General features: G+C 43.6%; 1 pseudogene; it reads left to right on the top strand.

The window, feature by feature from the left end:
• Positions 1–4,219: 4,219 nt before the first annotated feature.
• On the top strand, positions 4,220–12,192 carry LOC100463594 (annotated as a pseudogene).
• Positions 12,193–16,120: the final 3,928 nt, after the last annotated feature.

The following is a 16,120-nucleotide window of genomic DNA, read 5'->3' as shown; positions in this document are numbered from 1 at the left end:
TCTTCTATACTATTTAAAATTGTCAGAATAAAATGACAAACTGCAAATTAAAGTTCATGAGTATTGAATTTTTTAATCAAATTATTTTAAATCTGAAATTTAAATTTAATTTTTAAAAATTTTATTTAACCATTATTAATTTTTAAATAAAATACACTAAAAGCTAGTTAAAAATTTAGTTTTCACTGTCCATCTGGTTGCCAATAGAATCAGCATCCTGTTACATGCCTATTGTGTTCTAAACATATACATACAAATTTAAAAGCAATATGTATTATTCAACATTGCAAAATTTTATTCAGCTGTCATGTACAAACGTTTCAAATATTGAGCTAATTCAAGAGGACCTCCAGATCCACAAAGGCAAGCAAGAAAATGGGCTCTCAGCCTTCTTAGAGAATAATTCTTCATTATGTAAGAAACGATGGCATTCATCTTGAGAGGAAGGATTTGTCACAATAATTAATTTGTGTTTTCTCTTCCTTCAGTGATTCTGCCTCTCGGATCCTCCATGCTGAAACCACACCTATTTCTGAACTCGATAGGGCCAACTCACAAACCTTCATGGCATTTGGACAGGATTGTTTCTTTTTGTTTCAAGGTCACAGATGCAAGGCAAGGAAATATGTTTCTCTGGGGTTTGAATAGGGTTAGCATGAGAGCATACATTTAAGAGTGCAGATTTTGCTGGGCCAGGACCAAGTGCCTAGTCAAGTGGAAAAGCCACTACATGTTCTTTAACCATTTATTTTTGTGTAGAGCCTTTTATGTCCAGCTCTGAGAGTGTGGGTGCCCCCACACTTCACATTGTCACACGATTCAACTCTCACCTATAATCATCAGAATCAGTGTTCTGTGATCAAAATTTGAACCCACCCGGGTGGGTTCAGTTGGTTAAGGGTCCAACTCTTGGTTTCAGCTCAGCTCATCGTCTCTGGGTCGTGAGATCAAGCCCCATGTCAGGCTCCTGGGTGGGGAGCCTGTTTAAGATTCTCTCTCTCCCTCTCTCCTCCCCATCTCTTTCTCTCTCTCTCTCTCCCTCTGTAAAAAAACAAAACAAAAACAAAACTTGAACCCACTGGGATAGGTGACCAGAAAGCCTCATTTGGGCATGGAAATAAGCTGTTGAATCTAGAGCCACCAGCAAATATTTACAAGAAAGAAAAAATAAAAGCAAAGACCACCAAACACTTAAGAAAAATCAACGCTGTGGAAGAGAGACACCAAAGGCAACAAATAAGAGAATTGACACTTGGGAACACAATGTTAATAAGAGGAGAAGCAAGTGATGGCCAGATCCTGACAGGCCTTATTGGTCATGCTGAGGAGACTGGACTTTATGGACTTGTCAGAGGGCCTGTGGAAGGTTTCAACCAGGGAATGGCTTTATCGCATTAGGTTATAGATAGACCACTGGCTGCAGTGTGAGAAACAGTTTCCAGAGGAATAAGATTAGATACAGGAAACAATTTAGGAATCTATTTAATAGTCCAGATGGGAGTTGATAGAGGCCTGAACTAAGGCATGGGATAAAGAAAATAGTCTGAAAGTACTCAGTAGATATAATCAGTAGAACATAATGATTGATTAGAGGTAAGGAATGAGAATAAAATCAGTCAAAGATAATATCCAGGTTTCTGGTGTTTCAACTGACGAGATCATTGTGCTGCTAATTGATTTTGAAATACGGGAGCAGAAGCAGATTTGGTTAAAATTAAAATTTAAAAAATAATAGTCATAACAAATAACAGCAAATAATAATGATGGATGACGCTTACTGTGCTGCTACTATATGCTATTTATGATTCCATTTCATTCTTTAAACTAACTACACCTATTATTCCAGTTAATGCTAAACACATTTTGAAAAATGGATACTGTTAATTAGTCTCTTTTGACAGAAAAAAAACCCCGTGGTGTAGCAAGGTCAACTAACTTGCCAAAACTCCTAGACAATACCCTTGATAAATAGTGTTATTGTTATTCTAGCAAATAGTGTATCAGGATTGTTTCTTATAATGTCTGCTTTAATTTACCGCTGCATAACAAAATACCAAAAGGTACTGGTTTAAGCCAACAGTAAACATTCATCATATCAGACCTTTTCTGTGGATCAGGAATTCAGGAGCAGTTTAGTTTGGTGGTTCTGGCTTGGGATGTCTCGTGGTTGTAATCAAGATGTCAGCCAGGGCGATAGTCATCTGAAGGCTTGACTGGGACCAGAGGGTTCACTTCAAGATGGTGCACTCTTATGGTTGGCACATTGGTGCCATGATTGGCAGGAGGCTTCACTTCCTTCCCATGTGGACCTCTCCATAGGGCTGCTTGAGTGTCCTCATGACATGGCCATTGACTTCCCCAGAGCGAATGATCCAAGAAAGAAAGAGATGGGAGCTACAATATCTTTTATGTCTTAGCCTCAGAAATCACATAGTGTCATTTCCCCAGTGTCCTATCAGCCAGATTCAGTGTAGGAGGAGAACAGAGAGAGCTGAGCATCACTGGGGTCATCTTGGATCCTGGCTGCCACATATCCCTTAACGTGATCATGTGGCATTAAGTCACAGTACCTTCAACAGTGCAGTCTGGCTCTCAGCTCATCCGACTCAAACCACGGATACATTTTTGGAGACAAGCACGCGCTCCATACCCTGAAGGCCATCCTTTATTAATATCGTATCTGTCAACCAAGCTTTAGCCATGGTGAGCATCAGGAAATTTGACATCGTAATCCCTGACGAGTTCCTTGAGGGCAATAAACCTCCCCTGGTGGTTAACAGTGTAGAAGGCCTAGCATAGCTGATCTCTGTCTATGTGGAACCCTCATCTCTGGCCACTCTCTGCCCATTCATACTTTCCACTCTCACCTGTCCTTCTCCCCGCCTTGGAGCCCTTGAAGCTGCAGTTGCCTCTGCCTGGAATGCTTTTGCTTGCTTCCTCCCACTCTTACTCTCCCTTGGTTTCTTATTCTAGACTTCAGCTTACTTGTCATTACCTCAGAGAGTGCGTCCCTGCTCACACGGGACTCAAATGGAACCATGGCCTCTCATAATTGGGGGTCCTGAGCTATGTTCTGCCAGGAAGCAGGTGAATGAAATCTTTGTACCTGAGGAAGGCAGCTACATTAGCACTCTCATGGGGGAAGAAAAGCACCATTTGTTATGGTTGTCATGAATAATAAGGGCAATTCTTGCTACCATTTGTCAGTACTTAGATAACAGTTATGCCCTTGTCCCCATCTCCTTCAAGAACTTACTTGCATAAACCAATAGTGAATAAAAGCGACTTTACTAAAGATGTCAAGGGAAGAATGAGAAGTAAACAATCTGAAAAAAAAAATCTCCCTTAGATATCCCTGTTGCTCTGACATAGGGATAGTTCTGGTTTTTTGGGATTTTTTTCCACTTTGGGTTTTTTTTTTTTTCTAAATAGGCTCCATGCCCAATGTAGAGCCCCATGTGGGGCTTGAACTCACTACCCCGAGATCAAGACCTGAGCTGAGATCAAGAGTCGGATGCTTAACCAACTGAGCCACCCAGGTACCCTAATGACATGGCGATATTTTATCCAGTGTTGTGCTGTAAATACTTACTCAGCAGGTCTTTGGAAGGTGGGAAGGGCTCATTTGTAGGCTAGCCAGGTGCCATGGTATAAATATTCTCACCATGGTTAATTTCATACTACCAACACAGTATGACCAAACACAGAGCTGGAAGGAGATGCCAAGGATCAGTCCTAGGAAGCCGATAGAAGCCAGTTCCAGCACATCCTAACACCCCTTCAACACCAACATCTCTAATTCTTTTTTTCTTCCTCAGATTTACTCCGTCCCTCAGCTCCTAACCATCACACGTTGTCTATCCAGACCCTCTTCAGCATTCAGAAAAGCAAAAGGCCTTCAGTGAATGGATTCACCCTTCCTAGAAGGCAGTCTACTTTGATAGCAGAGCTTGAGTCTTGGGGTCTTAGGCCAAAGAAGCCCATCAAAGTATTTCTTCTAAACTCATGTACTAGAGCCAAGAGTAATTAGAGAGAATGTTATTTCCTGCTTCTCCTTACACATACACATCATCTCGTTTATCATCTTTGTCACTGTCATTTGGGATACCATTACCCAATTTTCCAGTTAGGAAATTGACGTTGAGGAATTTTTTCTTCAGTTGTATACCTTATTTGACAATCAGCAGTTAGTTCTCATCCACATTAACTAGATTTTTGAAAGTGGTAACAGGCACATAGGTAACCAACGTGTAGAGCTTCTTTGGTGAAACTTCATCCTCATTACATTTTCTGGACAACAGCACATGGATATGGTATGGAACATTCCTTATGCCTTTGACCCAGACAGCTTTGTTGAGCCTGGTGTCATGTGCACATCAGGAGTTCCCATCTCTTTTACGGGAAATTTCTGGATCTCTTTGAGTGCCTGAGGGGCACGCTTCTTGAAACCCACTCCAATGACGTGCTTGTGAATATCGATGGCATATTCTCTGGTCACTACCTCGTTGATGGCCCTTTTTCTTCTCGCCACCCTAGAAGCTATTTTGCTGGGCCCTTTCCAGGTTGGAAAAGTTGAAATTGAGGGATTTTAAATGACTTGTCCAAATTCATTGCTTCAGGAAGCAGGATACTAGGATTTGCTAGGGCTGTCTGATTCCATGTCTGTGCTCTCCGTCCTTATCTTACATGATGTGTACCTGTGCGTCTATGCTGGTCATAGAGACCTGACTGGGGAGCCCTGATACAGTTATTTCTCCATCAACCACACAGCCTTCCCAGAATGTTGCTGGAGAATTACAGAATTAACACTATGACTTGAATTAAAAAAGTGAGGTGTTTTTTTTTTTTAAAGATTTTATTTTTAAGTAGTCTCTACACCCAGCATGGGGTTTGAACTCACAACCCCGAGATCAAGAGTTGTATGCTCTACCGACTGAGCCAGCCAGGTGCCCCCAAAGTGATTTCTGTTTTTTTTTAAAGACTTTATTTAGCTTTCCCCGGCAGCTGCCAAAGATGGTGGAGGGGCAGGTCATGGTGCTGGATGGCCGAGGCCATCTCCTGGGCTGCCTGCAGACCATCATGGCCAAACAGGTGCTTCTGGGCCAGAAGTTGTAGTTGTGCACTGTGAGGGCATTAAGATTTCTGGCAATTTCGACAGGAGGTTAAGATGGCGGAGGAGTAGGGGACCCCTTTTTCAGCCGGTCCCCTGAGTTGAGCTGGATAGGTACCAGACGCAGGAACATCCACGGAATCAGCCTGAGACGCAGGAAGATACATCTGGATCTCTACAAATGAACATCTCCAGCGCTGAGTATTGAGGTACGAAGCGGGGAGCCGTGAAACCGCGCACAGATATCGGAAGCTAAACAGAAGGGGGAGGGAGCCGCCGTGTCAGGGCGCCGGGAAGCGGTAGCCACCTGCAAGGGGGAGCGGACAGACCGCGGACCCGCACGCTTGAGACAGCAGGCTGAGAAGGGAGCTCCGGGAGCGCACGCGGGACGGCTGGCGGTTGGCGGGCCACCTGCACGGGGGAGCAGGCGGACTCGCGGACGGCACCCGCGAGACAACAGACTTAGAACGCGAGCTCCAGGAGCGCGCGCGCAGGGCGGCTGGCGGGCCACCTGCACCGGGGAGCGGGCGGACCGCGGACCCGCACTCTGGAAACGGCAGACTGAGTCCGTGAGCCGGGAGCGTGCACCACCAAGCATCTCACGGAGCTCCGGAGCTCCGGTGTGCTCACTGGATCGAGGCTGAGACCGGGAGCTCCGGGAGCGTCCGCGGGGCGGCTGGCGGCTGGAGGGCCACCTGCACGGGGGAGCAGGCGGACTCGCGGTCAGCACCCGTGAGACACCAGACTGAGACGGGGAGCTCCGGGAGCCCGCGCGGGGCGGCTGGCGGCGGGCGGGGTTGGAAACACAAAGGACAGAGACGTGCCGGCCCTGGAAGTGAGGGCTGGGACGCCGGGTGTGGGGCGCACAGCCCGGGATGCTGCAGGGTTGAGCAGCACCAACAGAAACAGAGTTAAAGTGGCCAGAACATCAGTGGAGAACGATCCGCGATCCCTCTGTTCTGAGACAGAGGCTGAATTTCAGCCGCTGCTGCTCTCTCAGAAGAGGCATAGCAAACCGCCAGGGAAAGCCGCCAGAGAACAAAAGCCCGGAAATACCGGCTCACAGGGTGCCCATCCCCATCCCCCCTCGCAAGGGACACAGAGACTCTACCCAAACAGGGTTTTCTGAGTACCTGCAGGCAGGCCCCTCCCCCAGAAGGCAGGCTGAAAAATCAAGAAGCCCACAACCCGGAGCGCCTGAGTGGCGCAGTCACCAAGCACCTGTCTTCGGATTAGGGTGTGATCACAACGCTCCGTAAGGAGTCCTTCATCGGGCTTCTCCACCGGGAACCTGCTTCTTCCTCTCCCACTCCTCTGCTTGGGTTCCCTTTCTTGCTGACTGTCTCTCTCTCTCTCAAATAAATAAATAAACTCTTTAAGGAAGAAGCCCACATCCCTAAGATCTCTATAAAACAAGGGCGCACGGCCTGGGTCCCAGTCAACACTTGGGCTCTGGACAACCCTGCAATCTCTCTTCATCAGAATGACGAGAAGGAGAAGTCCCCCCCAGCAAAGAAAAGATAATGAGTCTGTGGCCTCTGCCACAGAATTGGCCTCGGCCACAGAATTAATACATATGGATGTATCCCAATTATCAGAAATGGAATTCAGAGCAACAATGGTCAAGATGATGAGTAAACTTGAAAAAAGCATCAGAGAAAGCGTTGCTGAGAATATAGAATCCCTAAGGGCAGAAATGAGAGCGAATCTGACAGAAATTAAAAACTCAGTGGGCCAAATACAGTCAAAACTAGAGGCTCTGACGGCCAGGGTCACCGAGGCAGAGGAACGCGTTAGCGAATTGGAGGATGGGTTAGTAGAAGAAAAAACGAAAATAGAAGCTGGTCTTAAAAAAATCCACGCCCACGAATGTAGATTACGGGAGATTACTGACTCTATGAAACGATCCAATGTCAGAATCATCGGCATCCCTGAAGGGGTGGAGAAAAACAGAGGTCTAGAAGAGATATTTGAACAAATTGTAGCTGAAAACTTCCCTAATCTAGCAAGGGAAACAAGCATTCGTGTCCAAGAGGCAGAGAGGACCCCATCCAAGCTCAACCAGGACAAACCTACGCCACGGCATGTCATAGTGCAATTCGCAAATATTAGATCCAAGGATACAGTATTGAAAGCGGCCAGGGCAAAGAAATTTCTCACGTACCAAGGCAAAGGTATCAGGATTACGTCAGACCTGTCTACAGAGACCTGGAATGAGAGAAAGGCTTGGGGGGGCATTTTTAAAGCTCTTTCAGAGAAAAACATGCAGCCAAGGATCCTTTATCCAGCAAAGCTGTCATTCAGAATTGATGGAGAAATAAAGACGTTCCAAAATCGCCAATCATTAACCAATTTCGTAACCACGAAACCAGCCCTACAGGAGATATTAAGGGGGGCTCTATAAAGGTAAAAAGGCCCCAAGAGTGATACAGAGCAGCAAGTCACAACCGATACAAAGACTTTAAAGAGAAATGGCATCATTAAAATCATATCTGTCAATAATCTCTATCAATCTAAATGGCTTAAACTCTCCCATAAAACGCCACAGGGTTGCAGATTGGATAAAAAGACATGACCCATCCATTTGCTGTCTACAAGAGACTCATTTTGAACCCAAAGATGCATTCAGACTTAGAGTAAGGGGATGGAGTACCATCTTCCACGCAAATGGACCTCAAAAGAAAGCTGGAGTAGCAATTCTCATATCAGATAGACTGGATTTTAAACTAGAGGCCATAGAGAGAGATACAGAAGGGCACTATATTATTCTTAAAGGAAGTATTCAACAAGTGGATATGACAATTATTAATATATATGCCCCCAACAGGGGAGCAGCAAGATACACAAGCCAACTCTTAACCAAAATAAAGAGACATATAGATAAGAACACAGTAATAGTAGGGGACCTCAACACCCCACTATCAGAAATAGACAGAACACCCTGGCAAAAACTAAGCAAAGAATCAAAGGCTTTGAATGCCATACTCGACGAGTTGGACCTCATAGATATATATAGAACACTACACCCCAGAACCAAAGAATACTCATTCTATTCAAATGCCCATGGAACATTCTCAAGAATAGATCATGCTCTGGGACACAAAACAGGTCTCAGCCAATACCAAAAGATTGAAATTATCCCCTGCATATTCTCAGACCACAACGCTCTGAAATTGGAACTCAACCACAAGGAAAAACCTGGAAGAAACTCAAACACTTGGAGGCTAAGAACCATCCTGCTCAAGAATGACTCGATAAACCAGGAAATCAAAAAACAAATTAAACAATTTATGGAGACCAACGAGAATGAATACACAACGGTCCAAAACCTATGGGATACTGCAAAGGCAGTCCTAAGGGGGAAATACATAGCCATCCAAGCCTCACTCAAAAGAATAGAAAAATCTAAAATGCAGTTTCTATATTCTCACCTCAAGAAACTGGAACAGCAACAGAGGGACAGGCCTAACCCACTGACAAGGAAGGAGTTGACCAAGATTAGAGCAGAAATCAATGAATTAGAGACCAGAACCACAGTAGAGCAGATCAACAGGACTAGAAGCTGGTTCTTTGAGAGAATCCATAAAATTGATAGACCACTGGCAAAACTTGTCCAAAAACAAAGAGAAAGGACTGAGATTATTAAAATTATGACTGAAAAGGGAGAGGTCACGACCAGCACCATTGAAATTGCAAGGATTATTAGAAACTTTTATCAACAGCTATATGCCAAAAAACTAAACAATCTGGAAGAGATGGAGGCCTTCCTGGAAACCTATAAACTACCAAGACTGAAACAGGAAGAAATAGATTTCTTAAATAGGCCAATTAACTATGAAGAAATTGAGTCAGTGATAAACAACCTTCCAAATAATAAAACTCCAGGCCCAGACGGTTTTCCTGGGGAATTCTACCAAACATTCAAAGAAGAAATAATACCTATTCTCCTAAAGCTATTTCAAAAAATAGAAACAGAAGGAAAGCTACCAAACTCATTCTATGAGGCTAATATTACCTTGATCCCCAAACCAGGCAAAGACCCCCTCAAAAAGGAGAATTACAGACCGATTTCTCTAATGAATATGGATGCCAAAATCCTCAACAAGATCCTTGCTAATAGAATCCAACAGTACATTAAAAGGATTATCCATCATGACCAAGTGGGATTCATACCTGGGATGCAAGCATGGTTCAACACTCGCAAATCAATCAATGTGATACATCATATCAACAAGAAAAGACTCAAGAACCATATGATCCTCTCAATTGATGCAGAAAAAGCATTTGACAAAATACAGCATCCTTTCCTGATTAAAACCCTTCAGAGTGTAGGAATAGAGGGTACATTTCTCAATCTCATAAAAGCCATCTATGAAAAGCCTACTGCAAGCATTATTCTCAATGGGGAAAAGCTGGAAGCCTTTCCCTTAAGATCAGGAACACGACAAGGATGCCCACTCTCGCCACTATTATTCAACATAGTACTAGAAGTCCTTGCAACAGCAATCAGAAGACAAAAAGGGATCAAAGGTATCCAAATCGGCAAAGAAGAAGTCAAACTGTCTCTCTTTGCAGATGACATGATACTCTATATGGAAAACCCAAAGGAATCCACTCCCAAACTATTAGAAGTTATAGAACAATTCAGTAAGGTGGCAGGATACAAAATCAATGCCCAGAAATCAGTTGCATTTCTATACACGAATAACGAGACTGAAGAAAGAGAAATTAGGGAATCCATCCCATTTACAATAACACCAAAAACCATGCGTTACCTTGGAATTAACTTAACCAGAGACGTAAAGGACCTATATGCTAGAAACTATAGATCACTTTTGAAAGATATTGAGGAAGACATAAAAAGATGGAAAAATATTCCATGCTCATGGATTGGAAGAATTAACATAGTTAAAATGTCCATACTACCCAGAGCAATCTACACTTTCAATGCTATCCCGATCAAAATACCGAGGACATTTTTCAAAGAACTGGAACAAATAGTCCTTAAATTTGTATGGAACCAGAAAAGGCCCCGAATCTCCAAGGAACTGTTGAAAAGGAAAAACAAAGCTGGGGGCATCACAATGCCGGATTTCGAGCTGTACTACAAAGCTGTGATCACAAAGACAGCATGGTACTGGCACAAAAACAGACACATCGACCAATGGAACAGAATAGAGAACCCAGAAATGGACCCTCGGCTCTTTGGGCAACTAATCTTTGATAAAGCAGGAAAAAACATCCGGTGGAAAAAAGACAGTCTCTTCAATAAATGGTGCTGGGAAAATTGGACAGCTACATGCAAAAGAATGAAACTTGACCACTCTCTCACACCATACACAAAAATAAACTCCAAATGGATGAAAGACCTCAATGTGAGACAGGAATCCATCAAAATTCTAGAGGAGAACATAGGCAACAACTTCTATGACATCGGCCAGAGCAACCTTTTTCACGACACATCTCCAAAGGCAAGAGAAATAAAAGATAAAATGAACTTATGGGACTTTATCAGGATAAAGAGCTTCTGCACAGCCAAGGAAACAGTCAAAAAAACTAAGAGACAGCCCACGGAATGGGAGAATATATTTGCAAAGGACACCACAGATAAAGGACTGGTATCCAAGATCTACAAAGAACTTCTCAAACTCAATACACGAGAAACAAATAAACAAATCATAAAATGGGCAGAAGATATGAACAGACACTTTTCCAATGAAGACATACAAATGGCTAACAGACACATGAAAAAATGTTCAAAATCATTAGCCATCAGGGAAATTCAAATCAAAACCACACTGAGATACCACCTTACGCCAGTTAGAATGGCAAAGATAGACAAGGCAAGAAACAACAATTGTTGGAGAGGATGTGGAGAAAGGGGATCCCTCCTACATTGTTGGTGGGAATGCAAGTTGGTACAGCCACTCTGGAAAACAGTGTGGAGGTCCCTTAAAAAGTTAAAAATTGAACTACCCTATGACCCAGCCATTGCACTACTGGGTGTTTACCCCAAAGATACAGACGTAGTAAAGAGAAGGGCCATATGCACCCCAATGTTCATAGCTGCATTGTCCACAATAGCCAAATCATGGAAGGAGCCGAGATGCCCTTCAACAGATGACTGGATTAAGAAGCTGTGGTCCATATATACAATGGAATATTACTCAGCTATCAGAAAGAACGAATTCTCAACATTTGCTGCAACATGGACGGCACTGGAGGAGATAATGCTAAGTGAAATAAGTCAAGCAGAGAAAGACAATTATCATATGATTTCTCTCATCTATGGAACATAAGAACTAGGATGATCGGTAGGGGAAGAAAGGGATAAAGAAAAGGGGGGTAATCAGAAGGGGGAATGAAACATGAGAGACTATGGACTATGAGAAACAAACTGAAGACTTCAGAGGGGAGGGGGTGGGGGAATGGGATAGACTGGTGATGGGTAGTAAGGAGGGCACGTATTGCATGGTGCACTGGGTGTTATACGCAACTAATGAAGCCATCAAACTTTACATCGGAATCTGGGGATGTACTGTATGGTGATTAACATAATATAATAAAATTAAATTAAAAAAAAGATTTCTGGCAATTTCTACAGAATCAAGTTGAAGTACCTGGCCTTCCTCCACAAGCACATGAACACCAACCCATCCCATGGCCCCTACCACTTCCGAACACTCATCTTTTGGCGGACAGTGGGAGACATGCTATTCCACAAGACCAAGTGAGGCCAGGCTGCCCTGGACCACTTCAAGGTGTTTGATGGGCTCCCGCCACCCTATGACAAGAAAAAGCGGATGGTGGCTCCTGTTGTCCTCAAGGTGGTGCACCTGAAGCCCACGTGGAAGTTTGCTTACCTGGGGCGCCTGGCTCACCAAGTTGGCTGGAAGTACCAGGCAGTAACAGCCACCTTGGAAGAGAAGAGGAAGGAGAAGACCAAGATCCATTACCAGAAGGAAAAGCAGCTCACGAGGCTATGGAAACAGGCCGACAAGAATGTGGAGAAGAAAACTGATAAATACACAGAGGTCCTCAAGACCCACAGACTCCTGGTCTGACCCCAATAAAATTGACTGTTTATGCTTCCAAAAAAAAAAGGACTTTATTTATTTATTTACTTATTTATTCATTTGAGAGAGAGAGAGGGTGCACACATGCTGGGGCTGGTCCTACGAGTGAGGGAAGTGGGGGAGGGGGAGGGAGAGAAAGAGAGAGAATCTCTCAAGCACAGTCCAGGCTGAGCGCGCGGAGCCCAACTCAGGGCTCGATCTCACAGTGCGGAGATGGTGACCTGAGCAGAAACCGAGAGTTGGACACTCAACCAACTGAGCTACCTAGGAGCCCCCAAAGTGAGTTTTATATAAGGAAATTCATAAGACTTTTTTTTTTAGTGTATGTCAACAATACAGCAAACACGGAGCCGGGAAGAGTTGTGAATATAAACCTGGAACCTAAGACTTTTTGAACATTTGTAGAAAAGCAATGAATAAGTTGTTTTAAGCCAAGTCTCATAGGGTGCTTCATGTGGGAAACAACCCAGGAGGTAAGTGTTAGCTATACAAAGCTGTAATATGTGAGATGGGATCCCTATAAAATAAGTTCACATTACTGAAACTCAGTTTTTGGTGGCCAGACTCCACTCACCCTTCTTTTAATAACAGTGCCCATTTTGTTCTGGGATATCTTGCCTCCAGAATTTTCAGTCCAGGTACTCTAGGTGGTATTCATTCAGTATCCTACTTCCTAAGGGTTCATGTGGGGTGAATTTTATGGTATGTGAATTATATTTCAATAAAGCTGTTATTAAAAAAATAGAATTCATGGGACTCAGTGTGGCTAATTAGAATATTACATTCTCCTGGCCAGAGTGAATTTGTTCAGGGACAGCTATGTAACCCAATCAAGCTAATAAAAAGAGATGAGGCTTTTTGCTGGGATTGTTGAAAAGCACACCTTAACAAATTTTTTTGTTATTGAATTGAACTGGGAAGATGATTCTAGAGATAGTTCCCTCATGGGGTCAGAGAACAAGCCCGACCTTCTCAAGGCAAATATTTAGATGGTATTTCCTGATGACACTTTGGTTTAACCTTCTGCCGAACCCAGCCTTGATTGAAGCTAGATCTTTTCTTTTCTTCTTCTTCTTCTTTTTTTAAAGTTTATTTATTTAGGTAATCTCTACACCCAACGTGGGGCTCAAACTCATGACCCCAAGATCAAGAGTTGCATGCTCTACTGACTGAGTCAGCCAGGTGCCCCTGAAGATCTTAAGACTTTTCAGTACCATAAGCCGATAGCTTATCTTTCTTTCCTTAAGCCAATTTGGGTTGTGGTTTATGTTCCTGGCAACTAGAAAGAAGTTCTAAACGATGACACAACTCATACGAAAACTGGAGTGTAAGAGGCACTCAGCTGTAGAATTATCTAAGTTAAGGATAGTTTCTGTAACAATGAACACCCCTCCACCATGGGATGCCTGGGCGGTTCAGTTGGTTAAGTGTCTGCCTTCGGCTTAGGTCGTGATCCCAGGGTCTTGGGATCGAGTTCTGCATCAGGCTCCTTACTCAGTGGGTAGTCTGCTTCTCTCCCTTTCTCTCCCTCTGCCTCTGCCCTCCCCCTGCCCCCTGCTCACATGCTCTCTCGCTCTCTCTCAAATAAATAATAAACCTTAAAAAAAAAAAAGAAGGGTCACATGCTCTACTGACTGAGGCAGTCAGGTGCCCCTCAGTACTCCCCTGTTATTCCTGATTCTGTTCCCCAGGTACTTTGATACTGGGAATAGTGTTGTGTCAATTCCAGTCTATTGGAAAGCAGATGGTGATGAAGTTAGAAATGCAAGAAGTTTATTAGGGAGTGGGGGGAGGATCCATAGGAAAATTGATACTCTAAAAGATACTCTAAAAAAGAGATTTATCAGGAGTAGTGTCTGTAAAGGATAAAGGGGAGCAAGCTGTAGTGGGTGCACAAAGCCTTTGGTTGGCTACGCAGATCACACAAAGCCTGAGTCAGTGCAACGGACAGCTCTACAGCAAAATTGCAGTTACAGTCATCTGCCTTGTGCAGAAGTGGCTAGATAGGAATAAGCCTGTCATGCTTAATCATTGCCTGGGAGGGTTGCCCAGGAAAAGCATGGCCTCCAGAGAGAAGCTGGGTGGGTCCTGAAGGTGCTGCTGATGAAGGCTGTTAGTTAGCTGCCCTCTTCTACAGCTGAGCAGATGTCCTTTCTTGAGAGCGGACTTGATGGTTGCATTTCCATGGCCGACACAGTGTTTGGTTCTTTGTATTACCATTATTAACCATACACATTGGGTATGTTGGTGTGTGCTTGCGTTGCTTTTATCATTTAAGTCAGGCTTCGCGGGGTTATAGGAAGTCACCCAGAGAACTTCGACAAGTATTTCAACAGAGCCACGAGACAGAACTTTGCGTTGTCCTATTTTCAGGATGAAGTGATTGTGTTTTGGTTGCATATGGTATTCCAGTATGGAAGTGTGGGCATGTTCTAAAGCATGTGTATGGGAAGAAGGGTATGTAGGAATGTCAAGGAACAAATTGAAGAGTGAAAATCCATTTTGCTACCCAGCACCCGTTCATCATTCTTCTAGCAAAAGTTTCCCAATTTTCCTCAATGGAACCATTCTGTCCCACGCAACCAATCCTGATGCTTTAGAGAGAAGCTCATTCCACCCCTGCTTCTAGGGGTGGGCGTGGCTCAGCCTTAGCCAATCAATGCATTGCATTCTCCTTGCCACCCTGATAACACAAAGGCAGGCACAAGATCCGGTCAGAGCCAATAATACCACGCAGAGAGACTTTTGTTTAGATTGCTGAGTGAAAAGCAAATTTTTTCGTTTTCTTCTGGACTTGAATCTGGAAATCGGCCTTGGAGCTAATGACAGCCATCTTGATACCTTGGAGAGAGTCTGACAATGAAGATGAAGTCAAGATGAATGATAGAGCCAAGAGGCTGAGAGAGATGGGTGCTGGCTGAAACTATTTGAGGCTCTAAATCCACTTTCACCTGATGTATGATCCCTCCTAAAATTTGAACATATTTTACCTAAGAAAATTTGGTATATATACATACATTGTGTATACACACATATATACGCATTTGTATTTACTTCTGTATCTACTATTACATATTAAAAACGAGTTTATACTTTAATCTCCAATTCAAATCCAATACCAAAGGGTTCATTCTTATTTTCCTATTTTTTTGAAGTCATCTCTATGCCCAATGTGGGGCCCAAACTAATGAACCCGAGATCAAGTGTCACATGTTCTGCAAACTGAGCCGGTCAGGTGTCCCTTATTTTCCTCTTTCTAATTGTCTTTTACAGTAAGAAGCTTGGGTCCTGTTATGATGCATGTACTAACTTATCTGCTTAATCCTCCTGTATGTAGCAAATCTTTCATTATGGCCGCCATGCCTCTTCCCCTGTCATAGAGCCCTCCTCACCCCACTTAGAATCTGACATCCTCCCCGCCTTGGCAGACACTATTCCTACTCTGCCGGAGCTCTGATATTTTGTGCTGGGCTGATACTGGTGCTATCCTACATCGATATCCTTTTCACCCACCTCTGACTTGGACATCCCACTCTGGGTCACCACTACTGAGTAATATCCATAGTATGGATGTACTGTAGTTTGTTTAACCATTCACCTATGGAAGGACATGTGGGTTATTTCCAGTGTGGGGAATTACAGACAAAGCTATTGTGAATGGTTGTGTACGTGTTTTTGTATGAACACAAGTTTTGTTTTCTGGGATGAAAGTCCAGGAATGGGATTGATGGTTCATGCGGTAAGGACATGTTTCATCTTTTAACAAATGGCCAAATTCTTTTCCGGAGTGGCTCTATTACTTTATACTCTCAGTCTAATGACTTTTTCTCTAAGTTGTTCAGGAAGGGCAGGGCAGGGAAGGGAAGACAAAGGGAGAGATGGGGAGGAAAAGAGGAAAAGGAAGAGTTAGTAATAAGCTATTACCTATATGTCT

Source organism: Ailuropoda melanoleuca, chromosome 5 (genome assembly GCF_002007445.2).
Source record: "Ailuropoda melanoleuca isolate Jingjing chromosome 5, ASM200744v2, whole genome shotgun sequence".
Classification (NCBI taxonomy): domain Eukaryota; kingdom Metazoa; phylum Chordata; class Mammalia; order Carnivora; family Ursidae; genus Ailuropoda; species Ailuropoda melanoleuca.
Note: the sequence above shows the minus strand (reverse complement) of the source record. Positions and strands in the feature narration are given on the sequence as shown.